Genomic DNA, 17,182 nt, shown 5'->3' on the forward strand with positions numbered 1-17,182 from the left:
CACTTGGTCAAGATGAACAATCTTTTTGATGTGTTGCTGTATCCGGTTGGCCAAGATCTTGTTTAATATTTTGGCATCTATGTTCATCAGAGATATTGGTCTGTAGTTTTCCTTTTTTGTTCTGTCCCTATCAGCTTTTGGTATCAGGGTGATGTTGGCTTCATAAAAGGTGGAAGGGAGTATTCCTGTTTCTTCAATCTTATGGAATAGCTTAAGAAGTATGGGTATTAACTGTTTCCTGAAAGTTTTGTAGAATTCATTTGTGAAGCCATCTGGTCCAGGACTTTTGTTGTTGGGGAGATTCTTAATAACGGTTTCAATTTCTTTGTCTGTGATTGGTGCATTTAGATTTTGTAGTTCTTCTTGGTTCAGTTTTGGAAGTGCATAGGTTTCTAGCAATTGTTCCATTTCTTCCAGATTCTCTAGCTTGGTGGCATATAGTTCTTTATAGAAGTTTCGCAGTATTCTCTGGATTTCTGTGGTGTCAGTTGTGATATCTCCTGCATCGTTTACAATTCTATTAATTTGAGTCTTCTCTCTTTTTTGTTTGGTGAGTCTGGCTAGGGGTTTGTCAATTTTGTTTAACCTTTCAAAGAACCAACATTTGGCTTCATTGATCTTTTGTATGGTTCTTTTATTTTCGATGTTGTTTATTTCTGCTCTAACTTTAGCGATTTCTGTCCTTCTGGTTGCTTTAGGGTTCCTTTGTTCCTCTTCCTCTAAGTCCTTGAGGTGTCTAGTAAGGCCGTTCATTTGGGCTTCTTCTTGGTGTTTAATATGTGATTGTATGGCTATAAGTTTCCCTCTTAGTACTGCTTTCGCTGTGTCCCAAATATTTTGATAGGTTGTGTCTTCATTTTCATTAGTTTCCAGGAACATTTGAATTTCCTGTTTGAGTGAGTCTCTGACCCAGTGGTTCTTAAGGAGCATGTTGTTTAGTTTCCAAATTCTATGTCTTATAATAATTTTCCGTTTGTTGTTAAAAGTTAGTTTTACTCCACTGTGGTCTGAGAAGATACTTGGGATGATTTCAATGCTCTTGAATTTATTGATGCTGTCTTTGTGGCCTAACATGTGGTCTATCCTTGAGTATGTGTTATGTGGATTTGAAAAGAAGGTGTATTCCAGTTTTTTGGGGTGGAGGAGTCTGAAAATGTCCAAGAGGTCTAGTCTGTCAATCTCTTCATTCAATTCTCTTGTATCTTTATTGGTTCTCTGCTTTGTTGATCTGTCTAAGTGTGAGAGTGGGGTATTGAAGTCTCCCACTATTATTGTATTACTATTGATGTATTTTTGAAATTCTTTCAGTAGGTGTTTAATGTATTTAGATGGTCCCTCGTTGGGTGCATAGATGTTAATAATTGTTAAGTCTTCTTGGCTGATTGATCCTCTAATCATTATGTAATGTCCTTGCCTATCTTTTATTACTTTATTTAATTTAAAATCTATCGTGTCTGAGATGAGAATGGCTGTTCCTGCCCTTTTTTGTGGACCGTTAGCCTGTATGATAGTTTTCCATCCTTTCACTTTAAGTCTGTGTTTATCTTGTTGTGACAGATGGGATTCTTGCAAGCAGCATATTGTTGGGTTATGTTTTCTGATCCATCCCCCCACCCTGTGCCTTTTGATGGGTGAGTTTAATCCATTGACATTTATTGATATTATGGATTTAATGTATTGTAGTGCCATTGTTCTAAAAAACGATTTGTTTACTCTGATATATTACAAGTACTATAGTGATGTTCTTGTTTATAAGAGGTCTTTTAGTACCTCTTTCAGGGCCGGCTTGGTGATAGTTGCCTCCTTTAACTGTTGTTTGTCTAAGAAGGTTTTGATCCCTCCATCTAGCTTGAATGAAAGTCTAGCAGGATATATTATCTTTGGTTGAAACCCTTTTTCATTCAGGGCTCGATAGATATCTTGCCACTCCCTTCTGGCTTTTAGAGTTTGAGTGGAGAAATCTACAGAAAGTCTTATGGGTTTTCCCCTGTATGTGACTTTTTGTTTCTCTCTTGCAGCCTTTAGGATCCTTTCTTTATCCTTACTTCTTCTCATTGTGACTATGATGTGTCTTGGTGTTTTCAGGTCTGGGTTGATTCTGTTTGGTACTCTCTGGGCCTCTTGCACCTTGATATCCTTTCTGTTATTCAGGTCTGGGAAATTTTCTTGTATTATTTCCTCTAGAATGTTTGCTTCCCCTTCCTCTCTTTCTTCCTCTGGCAGGCCAATTATACGAATGTTACTTCTTTTGAGATCATCCCATATGTCTCTGTTGTTGTTTTCAGTGTCTCTCAATCTCTTTTTAAGCTCTTTCACCTCTTTCTTAGTTTTCTCTAACTCATCCTCTGTCTGACTAATTCTGTTTTCTGCTTCTGTTAGTCTGCTTTCCCTTGCCTCAGCTTCTTTCTTCATTACAGCTATTTCAGCTTTCAGTTCTTTAATTGTCTCAAGATAATCAGTATTTTCCTTGGGTGTCTCAACTGTTGTTTCCCTAATACTACCATTCCTTTCCTCCAATGTTGTTTTCATTTCTGTGATTAATAAGTTTATTATTGCTTGCATACTTTTCTTATCTATGGTTACTTCTGATTGATTTATGGTTTCTTCTGGACTCTTGTCTTCATTCGTTGGGGTAGCAGTTTTATTTGTTTTTAATCTACCCATATTTTTTTTATTTATGTGTTTCTCTCTCTCTCTTTTTTTTTAATGCTCTGTTGTTCCTCAGTTGTTGTGTTGTGAGCACAAGTAGCACTGTACTAAATACCTTTATGACAATTGCACTCACCAACCTCCGGAATTACAGTAGCAACTGAAGTAAGTATTGAAGGAGTTTAATCATTACCAGTTAGCCAAAAAATTTCTCCAGTCCGTGAAAAAATAGTAACCAAATCCCAGTGAAGAAAGAGAAAAGAAAGAGAGGATAGCAAGAATAGACAGTTATGCAAATCTACTATCCAGTGTATATTCTAGGGGTAACAAGAGTATAAAGGGAACTAGAGCAGAGATACACACATAGAAAGTCCACTCTGGGTCAGATTTCTTCCCCAAAGTAATTCACAAATTCAGAAAGGCAAAGAAGAAAGAAGTGTATGACAGGATAAAAAAAAAATAGTAATAATAAAAAATATAAAAAGAGATAGAGAGAGATAAGAGAGAGAAAAGGGAGAATATAAGAAGAAGGGTTGTAATTAAAGAGCAGTGCGAGGAACTTCCCAAATGTGTATCAGTGAGTTTAAAAAAAAAAAAAAAAAACCCTGTTTGGTGGTATGGGGTATCCTGCTAGTAGCTGGTCCCAGGCACTGTTTATGGTGGGGCGGGGGGAGTGGCGGGAAGGATGTATGCTTGAAAATTAAAAGGAAGAAAAAAGAATTTTTTTCCCCTACTCTAATTCTTAACCCAAATTAAGTTATAGACACCTCCTTGGTATGACCGCTGTGGCCCCTTATTGGCTGGCCTGCTAAAGGCAGAAAATCCTATTGTTTACACGAGATGTGTCCGGAGCTCAAAGGCTAGCCGCTTCTCCGTAGTCCGCCATCTTCCGGGAAACCCCCCCCTCCAGACTTTTTTAAAGGATTTCTCAAAAATGAAAACTAGCTCCAAATCCTTTGATCCAATGAGAGCTATACTCAAGAAGTCTTTGGATCTGCTCTCAGGGTCGTGGTGGACCCTGGATTCTCCCAAGCGGAAGCCCCCGAGCTAAAGTGCTCTCTCCGGGTCCTCTGCCCACCGTGCTCTGCAACCGGCGTCGGAGCCGCCTTCCTGGGCTGGCGGAGGACAATGCCCGGCGCACTCTCCTTGCCCGGCGCCCTGGGAATTCTGGAGCCCCGCTAGTCCGTGTCACCTTTACTCTAATTCTTAACCCAAATTAAATTGTACCCACTCTTTGGTGTCACCCCTTATTAACTGGCCTGCTAAAGGCAGAAAATCCTACCGTTGCCGACGATGCGGTCAGAGCGCTCGCTGTCAGCAACTTCTCAGGCCGCCATCTTCCTCTCCCCGAATACATCTTTTTTAAAATTAAATTTGTATTAAAATCAAGTTCTGCCTGACATCTTGATGGCAGCCTTGCAAAGAACTTGGTTGAGCTATACATGGACTTCTAACTTTCTAACCTACTACAGCTGTAAAGTAGTAAATAAGATATTCCAAGATGTTACACTTGGCAGTGATTAGTTATCTATTAGTAAACACTAATGGAGTAGAAAGTAGTCAAGTTTTATTTTTATATTTTACTAACACCTATAAATTTCAGTTTTTCATAAATTAGCAAAGAGATATAACATTTGTTATCAGTATTCATTCTTTTTTAAAAATCATATCTCCATTTGATAAAATTATCCATTGTTCTGGATGATGTCATCTCCACCTCTATAAAGGGTAACCCTTCTATTTCTAGATCATCAATAAAAGCAATGGTAATTTACATTTTGTTTTACTTTATCAAACATTTTTGTTCTAGACAGTATTAATTCCTTGGCTGATGATTAATTTATAGTCTTAAATGTGCTTTTCTTTTTTTCTTTCTTTTTTTTTTTTACAAACTACATGAGAATCTATTCTGTGCCGATATAGACACAAACTCAAATTTATAAAGAATCACTGGATTTCTGAAACATAAAGTTTCCTTCCAACATTAGTATTTAATAATTTTTGTGGTTTAAATTTCTTATTACCATTTTTCAAACCCATAAGAAGCAAAACATAGAGAATTCAGACAAGATCTGGAGTGTTCAGGGTGGTATGGCCAAAGACGCGTAGAGAATTCAACTCCCCAGCAACATTATTCTCTATTATCCACACACTTTCCAAAATGTATAGGCTGCTTTATATTTATGATGTAGTAATTTAGATCATGACTATCAGAGAATCATACTTGTTAAAGGTTATTTGAGTTTAAGCCAAAACTTCAGCTAGGAAAAGAAATCATCTTCTCTTTTACCAAGGAACCCTGAGAAATGGAGTGGGGAAGTCTGGGTCCATGATCTCTGAAATTGTAACTTAAAAACAGTGGTTAATTGCATATAGAAATTGAACTGGCTTTTAGAATTCTTGTACTATCATTTTTTTATAATTTGCTTTTCCTGCTACTCTATTACTGATTTCAAGAATCCACATTTATCAAACACAATCATTTAAACATGCAGTATAAGGGGTGTGGGTGGTGGTGGAGCACCTGCTTGAGCACACACATGACCATGTAAAAAGGTGCAGGTCAAACAATCACAGTGAAGCAGTGCTGCAGGTATCTCTCCTTCTCTCTTTAATTTTTTGTTATTTATTTTGATAGATATAGAGAGAAAGTGAAAAGGAAGAGGGAAATAGGGAGAGAGATATCTGCAGAAATGCTTCACCGCTTATGCTCATGAGATGTCCCTCTTGGGGAAAATTAATTGTATGTCTCAACATTTTTCAAAACACAAACTGAATCTTTTCAATATATAGGCTGTGTAATTGATATGCAGACTCTCTCAAAAGCCTAGACCAAGTAGATCAGAAGCAACCAATAGCACAGCTATATACAAGATACTGGGTACTGTACAGCAAACCCTAACAAAAGGACTTTTCAAAGTTAACCCAATTACCAAATAATGTGATGATAACATTAACTATCCATTGTCTTTTTGACCCCTAAGACAGAAGGAGCCTCACATCTCCACTATAGAGCCTCTACTTCCCCCAGTCCTTGAACCATTGGATAAGGCCCAATTTTAAGTATGCCTCTCCCAATCCATATCAAATAATATTGCATCTGCTGATCACAACTTAACCAACACAACGATTGCCACCTCAACATGCTTCACTTCAGACTGTGTCCAGAGACTTCAGGTGTGGAATGACAACCCTTCAGCTTCATTACTCGGGTGAGACATTTCCTTTCATAGTATACTCTAATTCCATCTCATGTGGTTCACTTTCTAACAAAGTTCCAAAACCTAGGTATACACCAGTTTCTGTGAGAGAGAGCATATGTTCACACGTATCCATAAACTACTGCAAAATATATACCTGAAAGCAAAAGTACACTAGAGTTTGCAGTGAGTACCCCCCTAACACTTCCTCTTCACTATTCCAAGCTTTGGGTCCATGATTGCTCAACAATTTGTTTGGCTTCGTATGTTAACTTTCTTTTCAGTCACCAGGTTCCAGATGTCATTAGGATGCCAGCCAGGCTTCCCCGGACTGAAGACCCCACCAATGTGTCCTGGAGCTCAGCTTCCCCAGAGACCCACTCTACTAGGAAAAGAGAGAGGCAGACTGGGAGTGTGGACTGACCAGTCAATGCCCATGTTCAGCGGGGAAGCAATTACAGAAGCCAGACCTTCTACCTTCTGCAACCCACAATGACCCTGGGTCCATGTTCCCAGAGGGATAGAGAATGGGAAAGCTATCAGGGGAGGGGGTGGATATGGAGATTGGATGGTGGGAATTGTGTGGAATTGTACCCCTCCTACCCTATGGTTTTGTTAATTAATCCTTTCTTAAATAAAAAAGAAAAAAAAAAGAAATTCCCCTCTTGCAGGAGGGGACCAGGGGTCTTTGTACACTGTAATGTGTGTGCTCAACTACCACTTTACAGACCTTCTCTCTTCCTCTCTGTCTCCCTATCCCCTTTCAACTTTTCTCTGTCTTATCAAAAACAAAGTGGGAAATAATGGTTTCCATGAGTAGTAGATTCATCTTTTAGGCATTGAGACCCAATGGTAATAGTAGTGGAAGTGACTAAATTTTTAGTTGACCCGTCAATTAATTAATTAAACATATGGTTCAGTAACAGAGCTAAATTTCCTTATGGAAGCTGCTGTTAGTAGCACTCAAGCATTGCTATGGTTTTCATTGCTTGGGACAGTCTAAGGTGTATAGATATAATTCCTTTGATTATGTACTTTATATTTTATTTAGATATGAAATTATACGATTCAAGTAGCTGTGCAGGATAGAGTTTGGTACTTTGGTGTTGGACATGGTATGGCAACATCCATCTAAAGAGTTATATAGCTGAACTCCTGAAACATATCTTGTTATTTAGACAAATATCTAAATAAAATAATAACTTTTGGTAGTGTCTAGTCAAGTTGATTATATGTGGATCATGTAACCCAGAAATTCTGTATTTAGGTTTATGCACAGAAGAAATACATACACTGTGTCTTTTAATGGGAAAAGTCAGATCATAGACATTATATATTTAAGATGCTAGCATGATGCCAATCAGACTTCCCTGGACAGATGACCCCACCAATGTGTGCTGGAGCTCAGATTCCCCAGAACCCTGCCCAACAAGGGAAAGAAAGAGGCAGGCTGGGAGTATGGATTGATGTGTCAATGCCCAATTCAGCGGAGAAGCAATTGCACAAGACAGACCTTCCACCTTCTGTATCCCACAATGACCTTGGGTCCATACTCCCAGAGGGCTAAAGAGTGGGAAAGCTATCAGGGGAGGGGATGGGATAGGGAGTTCTGGTGGTAGTAATTGTGTGGAGTTGTACTATTTTATCCTATAGTTTTGTCAGTATTTCCTTTTTATAAATAATAAAAAATAAAATAAGAAATTCCAATGCCATTATTGTGAATTTGTCTTGAGTGTTCTGATATACTGCATGATTTGATGGTTTTTTTATTGTTTATAGCAGACCTTTTAGAACTACTTATAGAGCACACTTACCGATAATTGATTTGTCTGAGGTTTTTATCACACCATCTAGTCTGAAAAACAGTCTGGCAGGATAGAGTATTCTTCCCTGAAAGTCTGCCTCATTGAGAGCTTGATAAATATCTTCATCTTCTCTTTAGACTTTGCATAGAAAAATATGATAATCTTTTTTTTAAATGTATTTATAAAATGGAAACACTGACAAGACCATAGGATAAGAGGGGTACAATTCCACACAGTTCCCACCACCAGAACTCCATATCCCATCTCCTCCCCTGATAGCCTTCCTATTCTTTATCCCTCTGGGAGTATGGATCCATAGTTATTATGGGGTGCAAAAGGCAGAAGGTCTGAAAAACCACCTTTTGTCTCATTCAATTCTGATAATCTTATGGGTTTTTCTCTCTTTGTGACTCTGTTTTTCTCTTGAAGCCTTCAGAACCCTTTGTTTATCCTTACTCATTTACTGCTTAACTATGCTATATCTTGGTGTACTTAGGTCTGGGAGATTTTGTTTATGTCCCTCTGGCCTTTTAGAATCTTTATATCCATGCTGTTGTTTAATGCAGAGAAATGTTCTACTATTTGAAGATGATATGATAGTATACATAGAGAAACCTAAATGATTCAGTAGGAAACTCTTGGGAATTATCAGTTGATATAGTAAGGTGTCAGGCTACAAAATCAATATACAAAAGGCAGTACCATTCCTTTATGCAAATATTAACTAATAAGAAGAAATCTAGAAATCAATCCCATTCACTACAGCAATAAATACAATAAAATATCTAGAGATAAACCTAACAAAAGAGGTAAAAGACTTGTTTAATAAAAACCACGAGTTATTATTCAAGGAAATAGAAAAATATATGAAGAAGTGGAAAGATATTCTGTTTATCGATTGAAGAAATTTACATCATTACATTTAATAGTCTATGCAGAGCCATATAGAAATCTAATGAAATACCCATCAATTTACCATTAATTTATTTTAAAATTTCTTTATTAGGGGTTTAATGGTTTATAGTCGACAGTAAAATACGCCATAAATTTTTGAGAGAATAGCAAAAAGCTACAAACATTTATCTTGAAATAGAAAATACCTAGATTTTCCAAAATAATCAAGAAAAAAATAACATAACTTGAGGCAAAACAATCCCAGATCTCAAACTTATTATAGGTTATTGTAATCAAAACTGCTTGGTAGTGGAACAAAAATAAACACTGACCAGTGGAATAGAATTGAAATCCTAGAAATAAGCTCCCACACTTACGGGCATCTTTGTTTTGACATGGGGGTCTAAACTATTAAATGGAAAAAGGAGAATATTTTAACTAATGGTGTTGGGTAAATTGGGTTAAAACAGAAGAAATAACCTGATCCACTACATTTCACCACACACAAAAATAAACTACAAAAAATACTTGCGTGTTAGAGGAAAATATTGGCAGGACTCTTTTTCATATAAGTTTTATAGGCATATTCAATGACATAAGTCCAGTTTCAGAAAAGACAAAAACAAAAATAAACCAGTGAGACTAAATCAAATTGAAAAACTTCTCTGCATAGCAAAAGAAACTACCACCCGAAGAGATTCTTTACAGAATGGGAGAAGATCTTTGCATACCATACATTAGACAAATAGCTAGTAACTAAATTATATAAAGATCTCACTAAACTCAGCAATACACACATGAAAAAATATTTAAAGCTATCTATCAGTTGTCAGAGAAATGCAAATAAAGTCAATCAATAATGAAATACCACTACACTCCTGTGAGAATGTTATACATCAACAGGGATAGTAACAACAAATGCTGGAGAGGCTACAGGGGTACAGGAACCCTCCTACACTTCTGGTGAATATGTAAAGTGGTCTGATCCCTGTGAAGAACAGTCTGGAGAACTCTCAGAAGGCTAGAAATGAGCCTACATTATGTTTTAGCAATTCCTCTCCTGGGGATATACCTTAAGGAGTCAAACAAACCATCATCCAAAAAGATGTGTATCCCTATGTTCATAGCAGCACAATTTATAATAGGTAAAACCTGGAAACAACCTAGGTATCCAACAACAAATGCATTTCTAAGAAGGTTGTAATATATAGGGGCTAAGTGGTGGTACACCTGGTTAAATGTACACATTACAGTGCACAAGGACTTGGGTTCAAGCCTCTGATCCCCAACTGCAGAGGAAAAGCTTCACTAGTGGTGAACCAAAGCTGCAGGTATCTCTCTGTCTCTTTTCTTCTCTATCCCCCTGTCCCTCTAAAATTCTCTTTGTCTCTATCCAATAATAAAATAAAAATTAAACAAAAATCAAAAGTTGTAATATATACACAAAATTAAATACTACTCAGCTGTTGAGTATGACGAATTTACCATAACAAATTCACTTTCTTTGCCTCCTCTTGGATGGAGCTTAAAAGAATCACGTTAAATGAGTTAAGCCAGAAAGGAAAGGATGAGATAGGGTGGTCTCATTCATGGACAGAAGTTGAGAAATAAGAAAATAAAGGGGAAAGACAAAGCACACATTTGACTGGCTTGTTTTATTTATCCCAAAGTAAAGGATTCTGGAGGGTGTGGGGCTTTTCAGGTCCTGGTGTGTGATGGTACAGGAGGATTTAGGCTGGAAGTGAGTGTTTTGCAGAATACTGAAAAATTTTACATATAGGAACAAATGTATTTCTTGTAAACCATCTCTCCCACTAAAAATAAAGAATACATATATATAATCACCAAGGCACCTGTATAATAGCATTAAAGTCATTTTAGTAATAAATTATAGAAACAATCAAAATTATTTATACATGTATAAGATAGTATATATCAATGAAATATATAAACAAAAGCTAGGTGTGATAATCTGCATAACTTTACAAATAAGTGTACATCATGTTAATAAACAATAGTATTTATATATAACTCAATCCACAATGATTCAGGACCTAAAAAGGATTAGAAAATGAAATGAACTAAGGGGCTCTGTGATGGCACACCAAGTTGAGCATAAGCATTACCATGTGCAAGGAACTGGGTTTAAGCCCCCAGTCTTCACCTGCCAGCAGGGTACTTCATTAGTGGTGAAGCAGGGCTGCTAGTGTCTTTTGCTCTGTCTCTCTATATTTCTACCTTCCCTGTCAACTTTTCTGTCTTTATCCTGAATAAGTAAATAATCAAATGAATATTTTTTAAAAGAAAATGGAGTTACCTGAGAAATCGTGTACTTAGATTTCTTAGAGTTTTCAAAATCTCTATTTAAAAACAATGTTGGTAAATTTGGATTAGTCTGTGTTGCACCATCTTAGATTTTATTTCTAGTACTCTTATCTGCTAATATCAAGAGCAAGAAATTTCATATCTCTAAACATGAATTTACTTGTAGACAAATTATAGATTTAAAACTAATAAATATGGAGGAATTAATTTAATTAGTGGCTGAAAAGAGAGTTTCTGACTAGATTACCACATAGTAGAAGAAAGAGAATCCAGCAATGGGTCTGGGTTTACAGTGAGAAAAAGGACACAACTTAAAATAATCAGGAGATTTAGGGGAAAAAACAACAACACCTGAATAATATACACCATATCAATCAAAGTAGTAGAGGGGTGTGTCATAGATTCTTTGTGAAGGAGTCAAACTATCCTCTGTCATCTTCAAGATTACCAAGAATATCATCTATGATATTCAATAATTCTTTCAATATACATATTCCCCACTATCGCTCTGGAAACCCCAAATCAGTATTGGGTTCTTCCACAAGACTTATAAGAGCAGGAAAAAAAAAAAAAGAAGTCATGTAGGAAAAAATAACCTGTAAATTCTATAGCATCTATTTATACATCTCTTTATTGTTTATTTGTAAATATTAACCCAGATACTTAAAGTGGCTCATTCAATATCATTCAGAAAGATGGAGGTTATGGAGATGGCAGGGATGCGGGTGATGCAGAAGAGGAAGATGAAGAGGATGGAGGTGGCAGGGATGCAGGTGATGCAGGAGAGGGAGATGGAGAGGATGGAGGTGGCTGGGATGTGGGTGATGCAGGAGAGGGAGATGGAGAGGATAGAGTCGACAGGGATGTGGGAGATGCAGGAGAGGGAGAAGGAGAGGATGGAGGTGACAGGGATGCGGGTGATCCAGAAGAGGGAGATGGAAAGGATGGAGATGGCAGGGATGCAGGAGATGCAGAAGAGGGAGGAGGAGAGGATGGAGATGGTGGGGATGCAGGTGATGCAGAAGAGGGAGAAGGAGAGGATGGAGATGGCGGGGATGTCGGTAATGCAGGGGAGAAAGATGGAGAGGATGGAGTCAGCAGGGATGCGGGAGATGCAGAAGAGGGAGATGGAGAAGATGGAGATGGCGAGGCTGCGGATGATGAAGAAGAGGGAGATGGAGATAATAGAGATTGAGGGGATTCAGGGGATGCAGAAGACGGAGATAGAGAGGATGGAGATGGCAGAAAAAAATCTCAGTTGAGGATCTTTTACTGGCACTTCCATTTGAGCACAAACTTTACCATAAGCCAGGACCCCATTCAAGCCAGTTTCCCAATGCAGGGAGGACGCATCATGAGTGATGAATTAGGTCTGCAGATGTCTATTTCCATATCTCCCCCCACTTCTCAATTTCTGTCTATCATATTAAATAAACTAGAAAGAAAAGAAAAGAAACTTGCTGCCAGGAATGTTTTGTGGATGTTTTTTGCCGGAGAGATAACTCTGGTGGCAAAAGAAAATAAAAGAAAAAGTTGAAGGAAGTGAAGGAATAGGAGGAGGAGAATAAGAAAAAGAAGTAGGAGGAGGAGAAAAAAAGGTTTGGGGATAATTCATTATGGTTATGAAGAAGACTCTCATGCCTGAGACTCTAAAGTCCCTGGTTCAATCCCCAATACCACCATAAGCCAAAGCAATCAGTGTTCTGGTTGTGTTCTCTCTCTCTCTCTCTCTCTCTCTCTCTCTCTCTCTCCCCCCCCCATCTCTTGCACGCATATTAAAATAATTGAGTATTGAAAAAGATGTTTACTGGGAGTCGGCGGGAGGTAGCACAGTGGGTTAAACACACGTGGTGCAAGGACCTGCACAAGCATCCAGGTTAGAGTCCCCGGCTCCCCACCTGCAGGGGAATCGCTTCACAGGCAGTGAAGCAGGTCTTCAGGTGTTTGTCTTTCTCTCCCCCTCTCTGTCTTCCCCTCCTCTCTCCATTTCTCTCTGTTCTATCCAACAATGATGACATCAATAATAACTACAATAAAACAACAAGGACAACAAAAATGGAAAATAAAATTAAAAAGAAAAAGATGTTTACTTTAAAGCCTTGTTCTATTAAATATACATGATAAAATAAAGATAACATTAAAAAAACAAAAACTAAATGACTACTGCCTTATTACTCACACACACGCACACACACAAAAAGCCCAAATTAAGTTCTGTCAAGTTTGGAAAGAAACACATTTAAAACTTAAGGACAGAGGAAGGTGGGTGTGTTAGTGAGCACTGCAAATTACATTTTGCTTTCCATATACCTAACAGAATTCCAGAAGCTGGCTTTGTGAAAATTGACAAATTGCCTTGGGTCACACTGATCTAGAGGTTATACAGACCCAGAACACAGCTGGAGTCCCTACCTAAAAAACTGTAGCTTCTCTGATTCCCTGGTCACCTAGAACCTTATCTGAGGAATATGTGGAGGCTTCCTGAGACAGCCAGAGCCTGCACCTACAACTTCATTGCAGGCCCTTCCTCCCTAGCCTGCACCTGCAACCTGTCCCGAACCCTTCCTTCACTCCCTACTCTCTATTCCTAAAACCTCTGTTATCTGAGATACTACAATGATTTTTTTTGAGAAATGAGTGTCTGCTATTGTTTCAGGTTTTTCTAAGCACCAGCTTAAATATAGATGGTTCTTTTTCTATTCCTTCCTCTTTTTTTTTTCCTCCAGGGTTATCGCTGGGGCTCAGTGCCTGTACTAAGAATCCATTGCTTCTGGTGGCCATTTTTGTTGTTGTTGGATGGGACAGAGAGACATTGAGAGACAAGGGGAATACATAGAGAAGGAGAGAAAGATAGAAACCTGCAGACCTGCTTCACTGTTTTTGAAGCCACTCCCATCAGGTGGGGAGGTTTGAACAGGGATCCTTGAGCGGGTCTTTGCACTTTGCACTATGTGCGCTTAACCACCTGACCCCCAAATATAGATTTTTCTTAAACCAACCCTTGCCTCTTGAATAACTGACTTTTTGAGTGGCATGAGCCAAATCTTCATTTGGTAACAAAGAGAAAAGGAAAGAAGGAAAGAAAGAAGGAAAGAGGGAGGGAGGGAGAATAGATAAATACCAATACAAAGAAAGTTAACTTACCTTAATGTTTATAAGATGGATTTTTAAGACAAAAAGTAATATTAGTGACAGTGGGCTATTAAGAACTAAACTCACTAGAAAAAAAATAGTCATTTTAACTGAACACTCTGAATCTATTTTTTTAAGGTAAAAATTCAGTTTCAGGGCAAAGTAGCCAAATACAGAAAGTACTACTTTTCTTTTTACTATAAAAATCAGAAATAAAACAATAAGTCACTACATTGTTGGTGACTTTTTTCCCATTTTCTAAATTTTCTTGATTTTTGTGATATTACTTTCACCGTTAAAACACTTTATCCCCCAAATGCAATATGGTGGCAATTTTTTTAAATTAATTGAGGGCTTTGGTAAGCTTGATTGTGGTTTTTACTATGTCTAGAATGAGTATATGACATTATTAACTGGTATTCCAATGTTTACCAGACTGAGTATATTTTAAAAATCAGTCTAACTGGTTTTTTGGTTTTGTTTTGTTTTTTCTAAAAGTACAGCTTACTGGTAGGTATAAATAGCTCATATTTAAATGTATCCTTTAACTCAAACATTTTTTTAAAAAATAGCCTATTTGATGTATTACACCAAAGTAAAGCACTCTGGGGCTGGGGCACTGTTCAGGTCCTGGAACATGATAAGGGAGGAGGACCTAGGCAGGGAATTAGAGTGTTATGTGAAAAACTGAGAAATGTTACACGTGTACCAACTACTGTTTATTTTACTGTTGACTACAAACTATTAATACCCACAATAAGAAAAAAAAATAGCCAGGTTTACCAGTTTGCTTTCCAAAGAATTAAATGTTTGAAATATTGCATAATAATTCACTCCAATTTATTTTACTTATTTACTTATTTAGAAACAGAGACAGTAGGGGCAGAGTACTGTAGAGAGGCAGGTAAATCACAGCTCTGAAAACTCCCTTCAATATAGAGGGGGCTGGGCTCAAATCTGGGCCACACACATGGCAAAGTGGGGCATTATCTAAGTGAGTTATTATTTTGCTGACCCCACTCCAGAACTACATCCTTGGGATCCACCTGTCTCAGCTTGTCACCTTCCAAGACAATTTCCAAGTTGCCAAACCAAATTCCTAATGCCTCCAAAGTGCTTTCTGCTTTTCTTTGATCAGTACATCTTTTTTTTTTTTTTCCTGCTCATTTAAGATAGACATGGTAACCAAACAGCCTGATCCCTGGTCTAGTTCTGCAGTGCTCAGGGGTCACTCAGACTCAGTCCTTCTTTGACTTTGCAAACACGAGCTATTCGGAGAGCTATTCCTCCTTTTTTTTTTTTTTTTGTTTAAACCCTTGGAGAGCAGAGATATTTCTAGGGTCAAATCCTTTTACTCTATAAATATAATATAATACATATTTAATAGATTTATTTATTTATTTATTTACTTATTTATTTATTTATTCTTTGTGTTCTCAGCAAGTCCCAGCAAGAACTTTCAGTTTCCCATCAGCAGTATTGACAGCTGTTGGCTTCGCTCGGGATTTACAAGCGATTTGGCCCCACGTGATGGGCGACTTGTGCAGAAATGTAGCGTTGACATGAAAAAAGTCTCTTATAGTTGAGCCTTAAAACTTCAAAACTCTATGGGAGTTGGGCAGTAGCACAGCGGGTTAAGCTCACATGGCTCAAAGCACAAGGTCGGTCTCATAAGGATCCCCATTGGATCCCCACTTCCCACCTGCAGGGGAGTCACTTCACAGGCTGTGAAGCAGGTCTGCAGGTGTCTATCTTTCTCTCCCTTTCTCTGTCTTCCCCTCCTCTCTCCATTTCTCTCTATCCTATCCAACAATAATGACATCAGCAATAATAACTACAACAACAATAAAAAGAGAAATAAATAAATATTTTTTAAAAACTTCAGAACTCTAAAATGCCTAAAAAGTGAGTGCCTGGAAGTCTAGAACTCCGGTGCTTGAGACAGAAATTTGTGTATCTGTATGTTTTCATCTTTTTCCCAAGATGAAAATGTGTACACACTAATCCTGTCATTTCTCAAAGCAAATTGTAAACACTGTAGAAAAGAAGATGGTATGTAGGAGGGATTGTGACATGAGCCACAGCCAGAAGAGAAGCATCTTTAAGACAGAATTCATCGAACAGTTGTAAAGATCCTACAAATTCTTGGAAACAACAGAAACAAAATAGTGCCTGAAATTATCACCAGGATCTATTAGGCTAAAACATATGAACTTAGAAACCCAATATAAACAGTCTCATCAGACAGTGGTGCACCTGGTTCAGCACACACACTACAGTGCCCAAGGATTCAGGTTCAAGCCATTGGTCCCCACCTACATGGAGAAAGCTTCACAAGTGTTGAAGTAGAGCTACAGGTGTCTCTCTGTCTTTCTCCTTCTCTATATCTTCCTCCCCTCTCACTTTTTCTGTCTTTATCCAATAATAAACAATTTAAAAATGAAATAAATTATTTAAAAACAGTCTCAATAATATAAATTATTATTTGGGAGCAACTATAAATATGTGTTTAAGCTTTGTGTAGTTTACTAAACTGTTAATTGGAAACATGTATATACATGATCCTCTATATTAAAGTTTACTAGAAAATAAAATCAGCAGGATATATACATGTGTGTGAGAATATATATGTATATGTGCATAAACATACATGTGTATACCATGTGTGTATTTGTGTATACATAGAGGATTTTTAATAAGGAATTGGCATATATGATTGTGAAGACTGACAAGTTCAGGATCTATAATGTATATTTGCAGACTGAAGACAGAAGACCCTCAGCAGTACACAAGAAATCTAACAGCAACTAGCTGCAGAACTACCTACTAGGGGAACAAACCTATTCTTTTATTATTATTATTATCTTTATTTATTTATTAGATAGAGACAGCCAGAAATTGAGAGGGAAAGGGGTGATAGAGAGGGAGAGAGATAGAGAGACACCTGCAGCACTGCTTCACCACTCGTGAAGCTTCTCCCTTGCAGATGGGGACTGGGGGCTTGAACCCGGGTCCTTGAGCACTATAACATGTGCGTGTAACCAGATGTGCCACCACCCAGCCCCTGGGAACAGACATATTCTAATTAGAGTTTTAACTGATTTATTTAAAGCTCACTGATTTATGTGTCTGGGAGATGGTTCAGTGGGCAGAGTGCAAGATGTAGTATGCAAGGTT

This window comes from Erinaceus europaeus, chromosome 8, assembly GCF_950295315.1.
Source record: "Erinaceus europaeus chromosome 8, mEriEur2.1, whole genome shotgun sequence".
NCBI classification, from domain to species: domain Eukaryota; kingdom Metazoa; phylum Chordata; class Mammalia; order Eulipotyphla; family Erinaceidae; genus Erinaceus; species Erinaceus europaeus.